We start from the raw sequence: 21,392 nt of genomic DNA, 5'->3' as shown, positions 1-21,392 counted from the left end.
TGCATGTCCGCTAAGAGGATGCGAGGCCGCTAAGCGGATGCTGTTTGTTTTTCAAAAATAAATAAGGCTCGCTAAACGGAGCCAGCCCGCTAAGCGGAACTCGGTTTGCATTTCGCTTCTGTATAGCACCGCTCGAAGCGGGGTTGTTGAATTTTTATTTCCATAAGCCCGCTTGATGGCCGCTAAGGAGACATTGCTGTATGGAACTTTTCCAAACTTTGAAATGATGTATCTTTTGATCTGTTACTCTTTTTTAGGTGTCGTTTAAGGCATATTGAAGCTTAAATAATTGTCTATATGATAGAGTAGGATTGGTTGGGAATTGTTCAATTTAATTATAATGTTAATTGAGAATAACATGTAATTATATGTGTATGTTATGGATGAATTGTGTGTAATATGATAATCGTGAATTGCGTGATTGATTGCTAAATGCTAATTGGTGTTTGAGATTGGATTGAATGTCATGTTGTGTAATGTTGTGCAAAGTTGTAAAGATGTAATTGTGTAGTTTAAGAGATAGAGGGATCGTCTTAAATGCGCGAGTTTTGTTTTCTTGCACACGTACACAAGCATGAGTCTTTGAAAGTGGCAATGTTGGGTAATCTCGTGAATGTTATTTACTTGTCCCAAATCTAGCGCCGAATGAGATTTGAATGCTTAATGTGGAACGAGGCTTTTGAGGTGGTTATCTAGTCTATAGAGGGAGGACAATCGGCATGACCGAAAATGATAACGGATGGGAACCACATGCATATTGAATATAGTCACACTTGAGTCGCACGTGTTGGTGTGAATTGTGTTTTGTGTGATTTTTCAATATGATTGGTGTGAATTAATTATGTGAAAAGTGATGCATAATATGTATTTTTGTGTGATAATTGTATACTTGATGGCATTACATTAGTGGATTACAATTGTTGAATTGGTAATTGGATATAATTACTTGAATGATGAACTTGGTTGTTTAATGATGAAACATGTTAACTTTGATGTATGATTATAGAAGCATGTTTTTATGAAGAGTAGTGAATTGTGAAATGTATGATGTTTTATGTTGCATTTTCCATTATTATGTTTTCTATGATAATTTGAATTCTAACCCTTCTGTTTGAATGTTTCCCTTTGTTGGTAACGTGCAGGTTCCAACGAGTAGTTGCTTGTTCATGCCTTAGCGGAAGAGCTCCGAGTTTTGTTATTTGATTAGGTAGTGAGTCATATGCTCTGGTCATGAAACACTTGGAGGGATTTCGTTGACTTATGCTTATGTTTGGAAATTTTTATTTCCTATGTTTGTTGGATAATCGAATGTATTTGTTTGAGATCATAGATATGTTGTTTCAAAGGCCTTGTAGCCTAGATTTGTGGATTTCAAATTAGCATGTTTGGATATTAATGTTAATTTCAATTTGGTAGATGAATATAGTATGGGATATATTCATTGAATTTATGTGATAGCAATTCAATTGTTTTCCGCAAGCGTTTATGCATAATGTATGAAAGCATGAGATTTACGTTGTGTTACAATATGATCTTTGCATATTATAAATGTTAAATGCGTGTTATTTTAGGATTTTCATTTTATGGAAATTAACATGTGGCGCCCTTTTTCCTTATGCATGATTACTCTGTGAGGTTTTATGTTATTTTTGGGATTAGAAAATGGGTGTAACAGGTACAGATTCATATCATGGATTCAAATGGTTCGAATTATCCAATGGATTAATTTTGTTTAAATCATGCAAGTTCGAAAGATCTATTCATTTGATGGCAAGTAACAAGATTATGAGTTTTGTTCAATTGAATCATTGGAAGGCTTAACTCAAGTTCAGATATCGTTCACAAGTTTTAAGTTCTATTCGAAGTTTCAAAATCCAAATGTTCATACATTTCAATCCAAACTATCATTTTATGTTCAATAGCATCCATCATCAAAACAAAAATTCAAGTTACATAATACTCAAAAATCAAGGTCCAAAAGTTCAAAATGCAAATATTTCAAACCAAGAACAATAACCCTGCATACAAAACCAGCTCATGTTAATACTTCAACAAAAAAAACTTACAACTCCCACAAAAAACCGCCCTTGCATTCAAGATGAACCGAGCTGCTTCAAATGTTCATCACCACTTGGAACCTAACGTTACGGAGTTGTACTTCAATGTTCAATACAAGCCTACCACAATATAACTGAAACTCAGTATAACAGAAAAAGGAATGGAGACGGGGGGAAAACTAACACGACATAACTGAAAAACGTAACAAACTTCAAGAGGCTTTGGGGAGGGAGAACCGTAACAAACTTTCAACAGAAAACTTCACCTCTTCTCTTCACTTCTTGTTCACGATCATTCATAACCAATCTGAATCCTCTCCACGCTTGAATCTTCTCCCTTAATGATTCAATCATCAGGATTTCATCACCTTCACCATACTTGATTAAAAAAAGCTCCTCACGATTCAATCTTCATCCTCAATCCCGCTATTCTCCATTTTCTAAAAATGGAAAGAAAAAAACGAAAATCATCATCAAAGAATGTCTAACATAAAAGTAGCGACAATAAAGGATAACCGATTCATCACCTTTGGCATCTCAATAGAGTAATCATCAATTACCGAATCCATCACGTTCATCAATTCTGAGAGACGGAGTGAGTTTCATCTAAGAAGCTGATTCACTACACTTTGTAAACGCTAATCCCTTTTGATTCAATTTCTTTTCATTAACTTTGATGTTAGCATGGTTAATTGATATTAACGTGAATGACTGGAACTTAATCTGGATAATTAAATAAGATTAATAAATTAAATGAAGATTAGGCATAAAGATTACTGCCATTGTCCGCCCTCTGTTGCCCACTGCACCTCTTTTGATGTTGATCAAAGAACAACAAACATCACCTAGGGCCTGCCTTAATGGGTCCTGCACCCAAACTTCTATCCTACACACTGAATTTCTCCATGGACCCCCTGTCTCTCATAAAATTCATGTTAGATTTAGGATTTTTCACATAGTTTGTTTCTATCATTTTAGGTAATTAAAAGTTAATAAAATCATCTTATTTTTTTTATAGAATTTATGTGATAATAGACATAGGATTCTTAATACTTTTGTTAGTTTTTGCGTAATAAAAAGAGAATAAAAAACATGTAATATTTTTCTTGTTAAAATTTAAATACTTTATTACTTAGTTTTGTTCTAACTTTTAGATGAAAATGTCATAAAAAAACAATTTGCTCTTGTTAGATTTCGTTTTAGGGTTTAGTTAGAACATAATTTATAATATTTTCTATGACGGGTGCATGTTTCCTTGTTATTACTGATTTGGTTGTTGAGATGTGCGAGGTACTTCGAGAGAGCCTTCGATTGCGATTCGACTTGCTTCGTGCTCCACTTTAATTGTAGGACACGAATTCACTTCGGGTGCGATTGACTTGTGTCGTGTTCCACTTTATTTGTTGGACACGAACTTATGCCCAAGGCGATTCATCTGATCTCTCATTTATTGAGATGTATATTATTGTATTGTCTGGATTGTATTGCTTGCAGGTTATTTGTGTGGTTATGCTCTATGCGTACCACATGTCATTCATGATATATTTTCACGGCGATGCTTGTTGGCCTTGCTTGATGCTGGCTTACGTGAAGTATTCCAGACTTCTTTACTTTCGCTTGCTAGCTCATTGCGGATTTGCTATTCGTTCGGTATTTTCTCTTGTCCCTTTTACTTTTTTGAGCACCATATAATGTCATGAGAAGTAGGGAGGCATGCAACATCATCCTTTAACATGAGAAGTAGGACTTAGGCATGCATTGCATCTGAAAATCCTCTGAGGCGTGTGCCGGAGGTTCGGTTTTTGTTGGTGTGTTTATGTTTGTGCTTGTAGGAAGTCCTAACAAAGGCCATTGAAAGTCCTCAAGAAGGCAAGCGGAAACGGTTAGCAATCAACCCCCTCACGTGGAGTACCACAGACATGAGGGGTGCTAATATCTTCCCCTCACGTAGCAGACTCCCTTACCCTTTCTCTGAGACTTGTGCTATTATTTGGTTTTCTTCGATATTTTCTATTTTTTACATAAGGATCATATGTAGTGGTTTTTTTAAAATAAATAATGATTCATATAACCTCAAAATGGACACAAGGAGTACACCAATTAGAGTCAAAATAAAATTCACCATTACCTCAAAATACATTTAACAGGCATAGTGTTCCAAAAGTAAAAATTACACATAACAGATGAGCTATTAACAGTGCTAAACCACCTCCAAGAGTTTAACAAGATAGCGGAATCACAGTAATCGAATAATATGAACGTTTTATCGTTAGATAATATCGTTCCTAATCACCCAAAAATTCCACGTCACCGCCAGCCAAATCAAACCTACTGTTAATATATCATCTAGATTATTGTAGTGATTAATATGACATGTTGGCGCTTGGTAGACAAATGAAGTTGCTATTTTAAGAATTTGGGATCAAAGATTAAAAAGTTGAAGGATTTGTTGCAACATCGAAGTTGAAGGAGAAGTTTCACCGGGAGTCTACAAATAATTTCGGCTACAAGGTCAATTTAATATTTTTTTAGTGGTATTACGATTTTGATATTTTTCACAGTTAACAATATTTTAATAAAACCTAGGTTAAACTAAATTAACTTAAGTTATTATATCTCGCTACATATAAACAATAATCTAAGAGTTAAAAGGTTGTGCACTGACGGTGTAAAACTATTTTACACTGTCATCCAATAGGGAGTCATGAATGTGCCATGTCATTAAAGTTTTTTTTAGATAAAAGAATGTTTTAATTGGATGCATGGTGGTGATTGGTTGACAGTGTAAAAATATTTTACACTGTCAGTGCATGATCCATTTTCTCATAATCTAATATCAATATGATTGGAAATATAATTAGAAACTATATTATCATCATGCTATATACAATGAATATATATTTCAACCACACAATAATTTTTTTTCGGTTTATACATATTTTCTTTAAATTTTAGTTATTTTAATACACCAATTTTATTTTATTTAATTTTTATATTTTCTACAACCTACAATGAACGCTGTAGTACTGAGGAAATAAAATGTCTTTTTATTTTATAGAGTATAAAAAAATTAAAATAATATCTTTTATTTAATTTTAATATTTCCAAAAACCTTTGTAATTGTCTTTTTTACAATATATATATATATATATATATATATATATATATATATATATATATATATATATATATATATATATATATATATATATATATATATATATATATAATTACATACTACATACTATTATCACCATGCTCCATACGTTGAACACATATTTCTTCCGAATAATAATAGTAAACTCTTTAAATCTCAACATATATAAGATTATCTAAATAAACTTTTTCCTTTTTTATATTTTTCTTTAAATTTTTAATTAAATTTTTTAATTTCTTCATAAATATTATTTTATTTATTTTTATACTTTTCTACCACTTACAATAAATATTGTAAAAGAAATGTTGTATTCAGGATATAAATAATTATTTATTATTTTTAGAGTATAAAGAAATTAAATAATATCTTTCACTAAATTTTAATATTTCCAAAAACAATGTTAAAACAACATTTAAACACTTTTAGGACATCATAACCGATAAAGGAGATGTGTTTCTAGGTAATAAATTTAGGAAAATTCTTTGTCCACCTCCTAACCTTCTAGGTCACCTCTGGTGAAAAACCACACATACCCCTGACTTCAAAAATGCATTTCCGAAATGCAAGAAAAAGGTGTTTTCGGAGATGCATCTCCGAAAGCGCCTTTTTTTTTTAAAAAATTTGTCTTATTTCGGAAAGGCATTTCCGAAAACAGCATTTCGGAAGTTCATTTTCGAAATACTGCGCATTTTGTGGATTAAGCAAAACAGCCCCCTCCCCCATTCATTTTACCCTAATCTTCTTCCAAACTCAGTCACTCTTCAAAATTTCTGCAAAAAGCAAGTGTGAAGTATCAGAGATTGCCAAAATCTTCTTCCAACCTCAACCTAAATCATCTCAAACACTAATTGGTAGGTTTATCAATTTTTTTCAATTTTTAGATCCATTTTTCATATCTCTATTAGGGTGTTTAGAAATTGCAAAAATCACATTAAAATAGGTTGGTACTGATATTTAGGTTGTTTAGAATGAATTAAAGTAGTTTTGATTTAGGATTTTGGGGTTTGCCATGGAAGTTGGAGAAAACTTCTTCGCATGAGTGTTTAGGAAGTTCATTTCCGAAAACACCTCCATTCTCAGTTTCAGAAATGAACTTCCGAAGTGTATCAGAAATGCAATTTTTTTGTTTTTGCTGTTGTCTCGCATATTAATCGATTTCAATTGTTTTCAAGAACATGTCAAGAAACCAAGCACGCATCATACAGGGTAGAGAGATCCAGACTGCGTCGGCTAGACGCGAGCGGGCGGCGGCGTAGCTGGCGTCGACGCAGGGACGGGGACAGGGCCGGGGACGATGCGTGCGAGTTCCTGTGGAGATGGACGAGGGTACCTCTACATCTGGATCGAGGAGTCATTATGCTCGGGTATCTTCTTCCCGCCAGCGAGGGAGGAGGAGAAGGAGGAGGATGCAGTGCCAGACCACGAGGCGGAGGAGGTACCAGATGTTGACCCTCCATACGGGGAGGAGGAGGAGCAGGAGGAGGGATGCCCGTGAGGGCCCAGTGACACTTCCGTGCTTCTTGCCTACCACGAGCACGTCGCTCGGCGTATCTGGGAGGGAGAGGTATTTTTTATAATTTGCCTGACTATATTATTTAACCGTTTATTCAAAATTTTCTTAACGGTCTATTTAACATACTTTTTTATTTGTTTTTTTTGTAACAGTAGAGAGCCTTTGATAATGGTCAACAAATCCCGGAAGGTTTTCAGTCTGTTTAAACCAACTACTAAGTGGTTTAACGACACGGTGAGAGCTTCAAGGCTTAGTGGGCTCTGCATAACGGGGTACACCGCCATCAGCCACGGCATGCAGGGGGCCTTTGTGGAGCGGTGGTACAGGAAGACGTCTTCTTTCCACTTGCCGGTTGGGGAGATGACGATCACCTTGCATGATGTGCAGTGTCTTCTCCACCTGCCGATCAGGGGGCGCTGTTGCACCACTCCCGGATCCAGAGGATCTAAGCCAGTGAGTGGATGGCGCTCTATTTGGCTATGGAGCCCGAAGTTGCTGACTATGAGTGCATCACGACATCTGGGACTCATATCCGTTCACCACACTGAGCACTTATTTCGAGCACCACCAGGTGGCGGAGGCCGAGGCCGAGGATGCGGGTGACGACCTATTTACACATTATCACCGTGGCTGCGCTCTCCGGTGCTGGTACATGTTCGTTGCAGGCGCTGCAATCTTTGTGGGCAAGAGTGCAAGCTGCGTCGACGTGACCTACCTCCGCTACTTCATGGACTTAACAACCGTTCACCAGTGGAACTGGGGGGCAACTACTCTGGCATACCTATACCAGAAGCTGAATGAGGCCTCATACTGGAGGACGAGGCAGTTGACCAGATCCTGCACACTACTTACGGTACATTTCATTTTAATTGTTTCGTATTTATTTATGTTTCGTATTTATTTTTAATACATTATCGTGTTTTTGTTTCAGAGCTGGATCATCTCTTACTTCTCCCGCATCCACGGCTTCCACATTCATCATGAGTACGATGACGCCATGCCCAGGGCCGCCAGATACGTTCTCTAGAGGGGGAACAATGCAGTGGGACCATATCGTGGGTACCTCGACCACACGTAGCACGATGACGTCACATGGAAGCATTCAGCGACTACACTCATGTTGTCCCCTTTGACGGTATATCTTTGTATTTTGGCTGGTTGGCATGCGGGACCAGCACCATGGTGCAGTATCTCCCTGAGCGGTGCATGCGGCTGTTTGGGTATGTGCAGATGATACTCAGGTCACCTTTTGAGGCTGCTCCCGACACGGTGACCCGAGTGCAGCTCACTGGCATATTTGAGGATTAGGAGCGTCATGTGGTACCGGAGGTGTATCGTCGCATTCGGCTCACCCAGGACTGACACAGTGTGGAGGGGTATGTCACTTGGTTCTATCGGGTGTCACATCCTCTGCTGAGACCCGACGCTCCCGGCGCTCCTAGACCAGCACACGAGGAGATCTCTGGAGAACCAGCAGGCCGAAGATGACCACGCCATTGATCTCCTGCCGATCTGCCAGCGGATAGAGATGCTTGGGCGGGACGCGTTGGATCGAGGTGTCGTTCATCAGGGCGGTCCAGAGGCAGTCGCCGTGATGGAGATGATCGTCACTGATGCGGGCCGTGCGGCGACATACAGGCGGCAGGGGAGGTCCCAAGGAGAGAGGGTTAGGCATACCTAGTAGGAGTCCGGGTTTATTTTTTTTGTTTTCGGATTGTATCTTTCGCACACTATTACTATTTGGATCGGCTTGTATATATTATTTGGATTTGATTTATCATATTAGCATTTTCTGTTTATATGTCGCTTATTTTATTTGGCGTTTTCCTTTAATTAAAAATACGAGACTGTTTCGAAAAACATAAAAAAAAAACACAGTTTCTGCATAATTCGGAAGTGCATTTCTGAAACCCCCCAAAATCTGAAAAAAGGTGTTTTCGGAAGTGCATCTCCGAAAACACCCCCCATTTGGTGTTTTTGGAGATGCACTTCCAAAGTCTGGAAAAATTTAAAAAAAAATACTTCGAAAATACATTTCCGAAGCAGGGGTAAAGTGGAGTTTTCGTTAGGGGTGACCCCATAGGGAGGTGGGTAAAGAAATTTTCTAAATTTAAAATCTTACATCTTTAAGTCGAAGAGAGTGATATTTCCTGTAGCTATAATTATAATTTTTATGTCTTAATATTATTATATTCTTGTTTTTATTTTTATTTAATTTTACCAAATCAAAGTTGTCAAATAGAATTTTTGGGGTACTATAATTTTATTAAATGTAAAAAAAAATGGTTAAAACAAATAGAGGAATATTGGAAAGTGAAAGTGAAATGGAATCTAAGAAGCTGGAAAATTGTGAGTAATTAATAAGAATTATTGGCAAAGCCTATTAGAAAAGATGGGCATATCATTGGATGTGGAAAAACTTAACGGTTTGTTTGGGAGCATTGCTACATAATATTGTGAGAGACACACTACTTATCCAAATTTTAAGGTGATAAGTGAGTGGCTTGTCCCACTTATAAATTTTCAAGTTACCATATTCTTATCCAATGTGGGATTCTAATCCACACTTATTATTATTCTAACAATTAAAGGGAGTATAACTGATACTCCACCCCGAAATAAACGGAAAGGCCCTATATCCTAAAACATATGAGAGGTAAGATATTTTAAATATGAAAATTACAACCGTTTACAAGTTTAGGAGGCTAACCACTTCCAAGAAATAAAAGCAACCTCGGTCATACACTCATCAAAGCTTATCGACCCTTCATTAAAAATAATAGCATTACGCTTCAACCAAATGCACCAAACCATTGTCTAACCACATGACCACAACAATTGACCTCTTAGCTAAACTTTTCACCTTAACGCAAAAAGCAAAGAACCCTTAAAACCCCACCATGGTTAGCTCCTCTTGAAAACCAATCCACTCGTAAACTTTCTTCAAAATACTCGTCGTAATATTACAACGCCCCAAAAAATGCGGAAGCGATTCCTCCTCTGATAAATAAAACACACAAGATAAATCTCTACTAACCGCCAAAATTCCCCTCTTGTGCAATTGGTCCTTAGTCGGAATCTCTACAAGAAAATACTCAAATTGCGACACTTAGGTTGCGACTTTTGAAACTCAAGTGTCGCAATATATGCTTTTAAGACAGTTGATACGACTCTTTTTGGCAATTGTCGTAACATTTTGTTCAAAAACCTCATGCACCAAACAAAATTTTAGAAATATTTGTTATTTAAAGAAGGCACCAGAAAAACAACCCCCTTTTACATTATTACAAAACTAAAGAACAAATGTAAGGAAAAGTCTTTTAAAAATGATACAAATCCAATTGTTCCAGACATCCAATCCCTAATCCTCTTTCAATTTCAAAAGTTCAAGCTCTCAGGTACAACAAAATATTAGGATTTTTTTGAGATAAATCAAACTCAAATATATAAACCCTACACTGAAACGAAAGCAAGACGATGGTTTATCCTGTAGAAGGAAAAAGGAAAAACGAGATATCTCTTGTGAAACGAATACAAGATTCACCACTTCACGGCTTCCTTCAAACAAAAATTGGTATTAAACTTCCTTCTATTTTGTGCTATTGTCTTTGGTATTAAACTTATAATTAACTGCTAATAAATAGAAGAAAAGAATTTAGGTACCACTATAACTAGTAGTGTAACACCCCATATTTTCTAATTTTAATTTAATTGGAAATTAAATTATTAATTAGAATTATTTTGGTATTTGGTTGAATTATATGGAAAATGATGAGATAGTGGCATTTGGGCCTAGAGTGGTGGTTAGCAGTAAGGGGGTGTTAACTAAGCAAGCCCATTATAATATTTTGTTTTATTTTTCATAAAATAAAGGAATTGGGAAAAGAGAAGCAGAAGCAGTAGAAGCAGATTTTGGAAAAGGAGAACACGTGAAAGTGAGAAGGGCCAAAGGGGAAGAAGACCTTCGAAGATTCGACTCTGAGGTAAGGGGGGATTCTTCGGGTTAGTATTCCTTATGTGATTGTGGGTAGTATGATTGATTAGGATTGTTATCTAGTTCAATCGTACGTGTCGGGTTTGGGATTTATGTTAGGTTTTGATGAATTGTATGAATTACATGATTTTGTTGATATTCATGTTATATGTGTTAATACTTGTATAAAACTTGTCTGAAATATGTTATGATGTGCAAACTGATGGTAATTGTGTGCTATGTTCGTATGTACCTGAAATTGGGGTTATGGGATAGGGTAAAAGTTGTCAAAATATTGATTCTGGCTGTGCAGGTACGTAGGAACCGGTTCCCATGTGGGACGAACCGGTTCCCCCTTGTAAAAACAGAGAAATATGGATTCTGGGTAGCTGGGAACCGGTTCCCATGTAGGGACAACCCGGTTCCCCATAGTAAAAATCAGAGACGTGACTTTGAAGCTGCTAGGAACCGGTTCCCACGTAGGGACAACCCCGTTCCTGCAGCATTTTTCTAAAAATGTTTTATCTTTGAAAACTCATAACTTTTGATCTGAGTATCCGATTTATGTGCCATTTTGGGCGTTGCGAAGCTAATGAGATGCTTTATCTGATGAATTGATAAAATGGGCAATAGCCAACTTTACTTTTAAACTCGATTTAATTATTAATGAATTGAAAGATAGTATATGTATATGTGCTTATATATATGACTATTGATGCATGTATTTGTGTTGGTGATGAGATTGTGATATCCATTGAGTGATGTTAGTATATAACATGTCGTAGATGATATATGTTTTGTGATTATGTTGTTGGGTTGCTTGACAATTTGTTACATTGTGTGCAATGATGATGGATATAACGATGTTTGATCGTGGTGATGATTGGTGATTGTGAATATTAATATATTGTTAATATTAATATGTTGGTTATGGTAGCAATTAACATTAATATGATGTGTATGTTAATTGTGAGGATGTAGTGTACATATGTAAATGATTGTATATGTATGATGATGATGATTGATGATTGTGAATATTAATATGTTGTTAATATTAATATGTTGGCTATGGTGGCAATTAACATTAATATGATGTGTATGTTAATTGTGATGATGTAATGTATGAATGTGAATGATTGAATGATGCTTATACATGTACATACTTGTTGTGACCTTATTGGTAAGAGGTGTTAAGCGATGTTAAGCATCGGAATGATGATGATGTATGAAGATGTAAGTATGTGTCATGTGTGCATTATTCATAAATCATTTGCATTGGAAGGCTAATTCCCATTGTGTGGAGATTAGCGGGAAGTCATCGTGTGCCCATGTGGGGTGTGAGCGATGAGGCAGTAGTCGTGTGCCCATGTGGGGTGTGAGCGACTAGAGGGCAGTATCAAAGAGAGAAGTCCTGTGATATGATTCACGAATTTTGGTACCACATGCATAGTGTCAGTTGCATCATATGCATTGGTGATAACATGATTGGATGAGATCCAGTGTTATGCCTTGGTGTGTTTACATGATTGATGTGTTGAGAAGATGATGTTAATATGACTTGATCCTTGATGAAATTGATGAGTTGTGGGCCGATGGCCAATATTGTTGGATTGATGCTTGCTTGTTGTAATAATTCCGATTATGTGTATGATTGAGTGGATGATAATTACTATGAGATTTTATTGCTTATGATTGCATAATGCTTATTAATTCGAATGAAACTCACCCTTACTTTGATGATTTCAGATTAAGGATGTAGCGGCGTCTTGATTGGGTGAAGATAGCTTGTAGGCTAGTCCGTAGTTCGTGTCGAGTCATGCTCTGATTGTAACACTGGGAAACGATAGTTTAGAGACGAATTATTATGTCGGTCTTGTTGTTTTATGATCGTTTTAGAATAACTTGCATGGATAATGAATATGCAATGTTATGGATTATTGTCCGCTGTGTTGAACATGAATTGTAATTATGTTAAGTGGTTCCTCGTGTAGCATGACAAATGACTATGGTATTTTTATGTTAAAGAAGTTGTGACATCCTTGTATTTCATGTTTACTCTGAATATTATTCTATTTTCCGCGGGGGTTTAGAAGGGTGTTACAATAGTGGTATCAGAGCATAGTCGGTCGTTGTGACCAGAGTCTTGTTGTTAATTCCTGTCGGTATGCGACATGTGTGAGAAACACTGTCGGTACTCAGTGTGTTCTGACGGTTTGCTTGCAGAAGTGGGATTGAAACTAGTGGGGGAGAAGTCATGCTTCTCGGATATGTCTCAGATGCAAGATGTTAGAGTGATGCGTAGGGCAGCAGTACAAGAGTGTGGAGTTATTGTTTTCTGAAGTAAAGGTGACATGGACTGAAGACCGTGGTTGTTGTTCAGTCGGGGTGTCTCGGAGTAAATGATGGTTATTTCTGGAAAATGGAATTTCGAAGTTGTGATGCTTCAAGTGCTACTGATGGACTGTGATGTTGTTGTGTGAGTAGCCTTATGAGAAAGGTCGCTGTTGAAGCAGTGATTAAAGGAAGTATTGTCGTAGACCTTGTCGTAGAATTACTAGTAAGTAATTGAGATGATGGTAGAGGTTATCGATGTTGTTGAAAACTCTTTAAAGAGCGAGTAATGTGAAGAGACTAGTACGATCTCAAGGATAAGAAGGTTGATGATGGCGCACATGAATTTGGTTTCAGGATGTTGCAGAAATCGAACTTCAGCGATGAAATATGTTGTTTAAGTTATAAGAAGTTTGGAAGCGAAGAGAGGTGATAAGATGATGTTAATAATGAGATTAATTTGAAAAGAATGAGTTTTGGAGTAGAATTTCCGTAAGCAAATCGCAGGAAGATTGCTGAATTGTTATGAAATTTCGAAAATTCATAACTGGAGTTCTGGACATCCGATTTGAGTTCCGTTTGAAGCGTCGGAAAGCTAACGAGATGAACTTTGTTATAAAAATGGTTGCAGCAGCTGTAACATGTTTAATTGTGTCAGGATAATGTTAGAAGGAGGTGAAGTTACGGTTACACTTGTCCTTAGAACTAGATTGTTCGTTGGTGCGACATGGGATGTCAGTGTCAGAGTTGAACAGAATAAAGGAATAATGAGGAGGCTTGTTGAGAAGCAATTTTAGGAATTAAGTGTACCATTTGCGGAGTTTTGGAAATATCATTTAAGGTGTCGCTGCATGGTGTCGGTATTGTATTTTGGATAACAATTAGAAACATTCATATCTTGAGCTCTAAGTATCGGATTAGAGTGTCGTTTGAGACTACGAAGAGGTGAAATTATGTTCTACCTTATGGGAGAGTTATAAATACCATAGACTGGTCCTATGAGGAGATATGATGATGTCGGTTAAATAAGCACGAACAAGTGTTGAATAGGAATGCCTATTACCGCGATTGTTCGGAACGAAGTCGAGTAGAATATGTCGTTGATGAATAAGATGATAAAGATGATTTAAGTATTAATGGATTTGAGTGATGAGGGAATCAGTAGAAAAAAAGTGAAATAGACTTTGGAACCATCTGTGGTATATTGTGATGCATCGTTGATGGGTTTGGATGGTGTATTGATGTAAAATCAGTAAGTAGTAACTTATGCGTCGGGACGATTGAAAGCGCAGGAAAGTAATTATCTGACTCACGATTTAGAATTGGCAGCCATGGTTTTGTTTTGATGTTGCAGTGACATTATTTGTATGGTTCGAGATTGCCTCTAAAAATGTCGATGCTGATGGTGAAAGAGTTGGATTTAATTGAACAATTCAGAGAATTAAGTTTGGTATGTGAAGGTGCTCCTACTAATGTTGGATTGGGGATGCTGAGACTGACTAATGGTATTCTAGACGAGATTAGAGAAAGTCAGAAAGCTGATGTTGAGTTGATCGATAAGTCGACTTTGGATTACCAAGGTAAAGATGACGGACTCAGAATTGACGAGGATGGTATAATGAGGTTGGTGGTCGCTGTTGTGTTCCGCGTGTTACCGAGTTGAGAAAGAATATTCTAGAAGAAGGACACCGTAGAGAATTATTAGACTATGGCAATGTCAATGAGTTTGGGTGCAAACTCGGAAAAGACACTATTATGTAGTAACAACGGTTTATGCTTAAATATGATTGTCGGCTACCTATTGACAAATTGAGGACTTGATCACCCTTAATCTCTTGTTGATAATAGGCGGAATTATATAGATGGTATAAGATTGCTTGTTACCTTAATGGTATAAGATGTGGTGAATGCTGAGATGTGAGAACAACCACTCACCATATTGTGGGAACCTATGAGGGATTGAATATGAAGGAGTGCAAAGCATTGGACGGTGACTTAAGACGAGTAGTCGAAGTAGTACAGCGAAAGTATGATGTAGAGTGGTGTTATGAGTGCTACTCGTGAGCAGTGAGAATTAATATGTCGGAATCCTACATAGAGAATATATGTTGATCTATAGGTTGGATTTGGAATCTCGTAGACATAAGGATGTCGTGCCAAAGGATTAGAACTCTTTTGAATAATTGCCGAGACGATGAATATGTTGTTATGGTTGTACGTAGTTAACGAGTAGGTATTCGGAGAAGTTAAGAAGAAGAATTGATATTACATGATGCTATAATAATCTTGTGATGTTGTAAGGTATTGTGTGGATTTCTAATTGAAATGAAGGATTATACTCTACGAAGGACGAAGTTGATTTCATTCTTAGTGAAGAGTGGGACTCTGTTGAGCTATCTTGTAAGCAATGGTATATTGAGGATGATGAGCTATGTAATTATAACTACTGATGTGCACTCATATCCATAGTTGGAATGTTTAATAGATGAAGTAAATCAGGAATTTGTTTTTGAGTGCGAGTAAGTATTGACGAGTGGTGAGTTAGAACCATGGATGGTAAAGAATGATTCTTGAACGAATGAGTAAAGAGGGCTAGAGTTGGGTATAACCTAGAAGTCTAATTGATAATGATGATTGCAATGAGTAATCAGGATAGTGCAGCAAAAGCAGAATGTAGCGTGTTGGGTAATTCTAGTGTGACCTAAGAGGAGCCAGACAATTGGAATTCAATGGTATAGGAATATGAGTATTGAGTTCTTGAAGGAAGCAGTTGGTAAAGAGTGTAAGTATTACTTTATCGCTCAATTGGAAGAGTGTGCCTAAGGGTAGTACATGGGTAAATGGAATCCATTACTACAGTGTCGATCAGTTGTGAACATACCATGGATTATGTAATTGTATTATTCAGTTGTTGAGCGTATTGTATGGATCGTACCTCGAAGTTTCATTGTTGTTAACCGTTGGAGTTATAGCGAGTGATACACCTGGGGATGGTCAAATGCAACGTAAGAACTGAATTGAATGCATGAGACATGCTTATGTTGGTTATGTCAGATGAACTTGGAGGTTCGACTAAGAAAGTGTTAATTGAGAATAGGAGAGTCAGATGGAGGACTTCTATTTGGAACTATACACTGGAAGTATGTTTTCGAGGACGAAAACTATTTTAGTGGGGGAGAGTTGTAACACCCCATATTTTCTAATTTTAATTTAATTGGAAATTAAATTATTAATTAGAATTATTTTGGTATTTGGTTGAATTATATGGAAAATGATGAGATAGTGGCATTTGGGCCTAGAGTGGTGGTTAGCAGTAAGGGGGTGTTAACTAAGCAAGCCCATTATAATATTTTGTTTTATTTTTCATAAAATAAAGGAATTGGGAAAAGAGAAGCAGAAGCAGTAGAAGCAGATTTTGGAAAAGGAGAACACGTGAAAGTGAGAAGGGCCAAAGGGGAAGAAGACCTTCGAAGATTCGACTCTGAGGTAAGGGGGGATTCTTCGGGTTAGTATTCCTTATGTGATTGTGGGTAGTATGATTGATTAGGATTGTTATCTAGTTCAATCGTACGTGTCGGGTTTGGGATTTATGTTAGGTTTTGATGAATTGTATGAATTACATGATTTTGTTGATATTCATGTTATATGTGTTAATACTTGTATAAAACTTGTCTGAAATATGTTATGATGTGCAAACTGATGGTAATTGTGTGCTATGTTCGTATGTACCTGAAATTGGGGTTATGGGATAGGGTAAAAGTTGTCAAAATATTGATTCTGGCTGTGCAGGTACGTAGGAACCGGTTCCCATGTGGGACGAACCGGTTCCCCCTTGTAAAAACAGAGAAATATGGATTCTGGGTAGCTGGGAACCGGTTCCCATGTAGGGACAACCCGGTTCCCCATAGTAAAAATCAGAGACGTGACTTTGAAGCTGCTAGGAACCGGTTCCCACGTAGGGACAACCCCGTTCCTGCAGCATTTTTCTAAAAATGTTTTATCTTTGAAAACTCATAACTTTTGATCTGAGTATCCGATTTATGTGCCATTTTGGGCGTTGCGAAGCTAATGAGATGCTTTATCTGATGAATTGATAAAATGGGCAATAGCCAACTTTACTTTTAAACTCGATTTAATTATTAATGAATTGAAAGATAGTATATGTATATGTGCTTATATATATGACTATTGATGCATGTATTTGTGTTGGTGATGAGATTGTGATATCCATTGAGTGATGTTAGTATATAACATGTCGTAGATGATATATGTTTTGTGATTATGTTGTTGGGTTGCTTGACAATTTGTTACATTGTGTGCAATGATGATGGATATAACGATGTTTGATCGTGGTGATGATTGGTGATTGTGAATATTAATATATTGTTAATATTAATATGTTGGTTATGGTAGCAATTAACATTAATATGATGTGTATGTTAATTGTGAGGATGTAGTGTACATATGTAAATGATTGTATATGTATGATGATGATGATTGATGATTGTGAATATTAATATGTTGTTAATATTAATATGTTGGCTATGGTGGCAATTAACATTAATATGATGTGTATGTTAATTGTGATGATGTAATGTATGAATGTGAATGATTGAATGATGCTTATACATGTACATACTTGTTGTGACCTTATTGGTAAGAGGTGTTAAGCGATGTTAAGCATCGGAATGATGATGATGTATGAAGATGTAAGTATGTGTCATGTGTGCATTATTCATAAATCATTTGCATTGGAAGGCTAATTCCCATTGTGTGGAGATTAGCGGGAAGTCATCGTGTGCCCATGTGGGGTGTGAGCGATGAGGCAGTAGTCGTGTGCCCATGTGGGGTGTGAGCGACTAGAGGGCAGTATCAAAGAGAGAAGTCCTGTGATATGATTCACGAATTTTGGTACCACATGCATAGTGTCAGTTGCATCATATGCATTGGTGATAACATGATTGGATGAGATCCAGTGTTATGCCTTGGTGTGTTTACATGATTGATGTGTTGAGAAGATGATGTTAATATGACTTGATCCTTGATGAAATTGATGAGTTGTGGGCCGATGGCCAATATTGTTGGATTGATGCTTGCTTGTTGTAATAATTCCGATTATGTGTATGATTGAGTGGATGATAATTACTATGAGATTTTATTGCTTATGATTGCATAATGCTTATTAATTCGAATGAAACTCACCCTTACTTTGATGATTTCAGATTAAGGATGTAGCGGCGTCTTGATTGGGTGAAGATAGCTTGTAGGCTAGTCCGTAGTTCGTGTCGAGTCATGCTCTGATTGTAACACTGGGGAACGATAGTTTAGAGACGAATTATTATGTCGGTCTTGTTGTTTTATGATCGTTTTAGAATAACTTGCATGGATAATGAATATGCAATGTTATGGATTATTGTCCGCTGTGTTGAACATGAATTGTAATTATGTTAAGTGGTTCCTCGTGTAGCATGACAAATGACTATGGTATTTTTATGTTAAAGAAGTTGTGACATCCTTGTATTTCATGTTTACTCTGAATATTATTCTATTTTCCGCGGGGGTTTAGAAGGGTGTTACAATAGTAGATTCTACACTTTTGGGTCTAATACTTGGATGTTTGAGTGGTGTTTCATTAGAAAATCAGTGATATAAGAACTCTAGATAGATGATTGTCATGATTATATGCAAACCTGAAAGTTATCCATATACAGGATTCTTAGAGTTTGAAGAAATTAAATCTTGCTGCAGTGGACCAGCAACTTCAGTCTGACAGTGATGTTGGTTAACTAAACCCAGATCTTATTGCTACCACCTCCACCAATCTTGTTTTGTACAGGTTTGTTCCATTAGATCTACTAAATTCATGAAACTATACTCTTACTTGGTGTAACGTAGCCTTAAATAACAGTTTATAAAAAAAATTCCTGAGTAACACCCAACTAATATTTTTGCCACATCATCGCCACATTGATTGTATTCACTTTGACTCCTTAAATGTAATTTTATCATCAATCAAATTCTCTATATCAATTTGATGCTTCTGATCTTATGGAGTTAGTGACTTTATTTTTTATGAACAAATCAATGATCAGCTATAAATTACAATGTGTTTTTTTTTTTTTGATAGTAAAGGTTGTGTGTTATTTTCTTGGTCTTTTTCCAGTTGCTTTTAAGGATGAAGGTGGCATCATAGCTATATATTCATGTGTGAAGCAAGGTGAAGTAAGAGGTTGGATGACCACTACAACAAATATTGCCTCTCGTAACGCTTATAAATTGTTGCCAGAGGTGTAAAAAGCGTTGCCAAAAATTATAAGGGACGTTTTTTAAGCGTTTTCTATACGAGCGTTGCCAATAATATAAGAAATGGGGACGTTTTTCTACTACATTTGAGGGAACGATTTTTAAGCGTTCCCATATTTTCCAACAATTTATAACCGTTGCCTTAAATGCATCAGTTTAAAAAAAACTATATAGCACGTATCAAAATTGGCTAACATGAAATTTTCTCATATAAAAATTATGGCAGTATTTTAGTTCATTTAAAATTACGCAGGAGTTGAGTTTGTAATAAATAAATATTTTTTCAACAACTAAAAATTATAAATAAACTCAATTCTAGAACATGGCGTATCTTGATACGAACAAACCCAATCAATTATACTTCATTGCACTAGTAGATAAAAAGAGCCAAAATACAAACAGAAAATAAAAAATGCCCCCTTACAACAGATCTGCATCAACACAAGAACTAGTGGCAAGGCCAAACAAAGGTCCAATCCCAAAAAATAGCAGCGAAAATGATTCAGAAAAAGAAAAAAAAAAACTCTCCGAAACAGGCCATACCAATATAAAATTCGCCACTGATGATCAATCCTACTGCCAGCCAGTTTGAAAAACCAACCCCTCTTTATTTGAAGGCAGCATCCACTTTGGGACCCAAAATGTACAACACAGCAACAGCAGCCTTGGTATTCCTCTAAGAACGGTGTGTATAACATTCCAAAACTAAAGCACAAAACTGCATAATAGACTATTTTTTTGTCAAAATGAGTTCTACTTCCAAAATCATTTTATTTAGGAGATGTTTAATATATATATATATATATATATATATATATATATATATATATATATATATATATATATATATATATATATATATATATATATATATATATATATATATATACCAATAAGCACTATAATATACATATTATGAATTATACCTCTATATTCATGTAATCATTATACATCCATCTAAAAAGTTATTATAAAATAATCACGACAGGTTATAACTTTAAGAACAATATGGCATGTTAACAACAAATGAACATAACAATAAGTAGATTCTAGGAACATAGTATATCTTCATTTGGTGTACTTGTTCACATTTCTACATCATAATTGGCCATTTCAAAACTCTTAGCTTTAAATAATACACCAACACATAAGAAGAAAATATCTTTAAAATATGAACTGATTTTCCTACTCCAATCTTAAGTCTTACCCTTGAACTAATCAAATCATCCAACTTAAAATAGAAAAGTCGTTCAGAATTTTTCAACCAAATATTATACTCATCAGAAACATATAATCAAATAGAGATTCTACTAATAAAAAAGGAAAAAATTATTGAAATAAGAAAGATTATTGGTAAAAGCAAAGAAAGTGATAAAATTGAATGTAGTGTAATATAATTGAAAATTATATTGCTGCAAACATTCCAAGTTAATTGTAAAAAACTACACCCACTTCCTTATTTCCTATTTATCCAGGACAAAATAGGTAGGGTGAAATCAGGAATACATTTTTTTTTTTTATAAATCAAGATATCATTAAAAGGGAGAACTAATAGTTCTCCAACCCGATTACAAGAGATGAAACGGGAAACCCCGCCAAAAGAAAAATTACTAACCAATTACATTACGAGATATAGTACAACGGATTCTTACAAAACTCGTAAAAGGAATAATTGGATTGAGTAATTTTTCCACAAAAAGACCATCTCCAAGCCAACAACTTGATGTTCCAAACAATGTTGTTTACACTCCAAGCCTCTTTGCGAAAACAAGCGCCATTTCTAACCAACCAAAGGCACCAAGTTGTAGCAAACCAAATAATATCCAACTTTCTATCCAACACCAATTTACTATGAAAAAACAAGTGTCAATCCATAAAATTTGAAAAGCACTCTTCAACGGAAAAAGCCCCTTTACCCACCCAAAAGGCTATTTCATTCCAAATATTTTTCACCACCAAACAACCAAAAAATAGATGATCCCTATTCTCCTTACACACACCACAAAATATACACTTTAAATCATCCGCAGACAAAGACATACCTCGCAACTCCAAAAG

Source organism: Vicia villosa, linkage group LG3 (assembly GCF_029867415.1).
Source record: "Vicia villosa cultivar HV-30 ecotype Madison, WI linkage group LG3, Vvil1.0, whole genome shotgun sequence".
NCBI lineage: Eukaryota > Viridiplantae > Streptophyta > Magnoliopsida > Fabales > Fabaceae > Vicia > Vicia villosa.
This window is presented reverse-complemented; position numbering follows the sequence as displayed.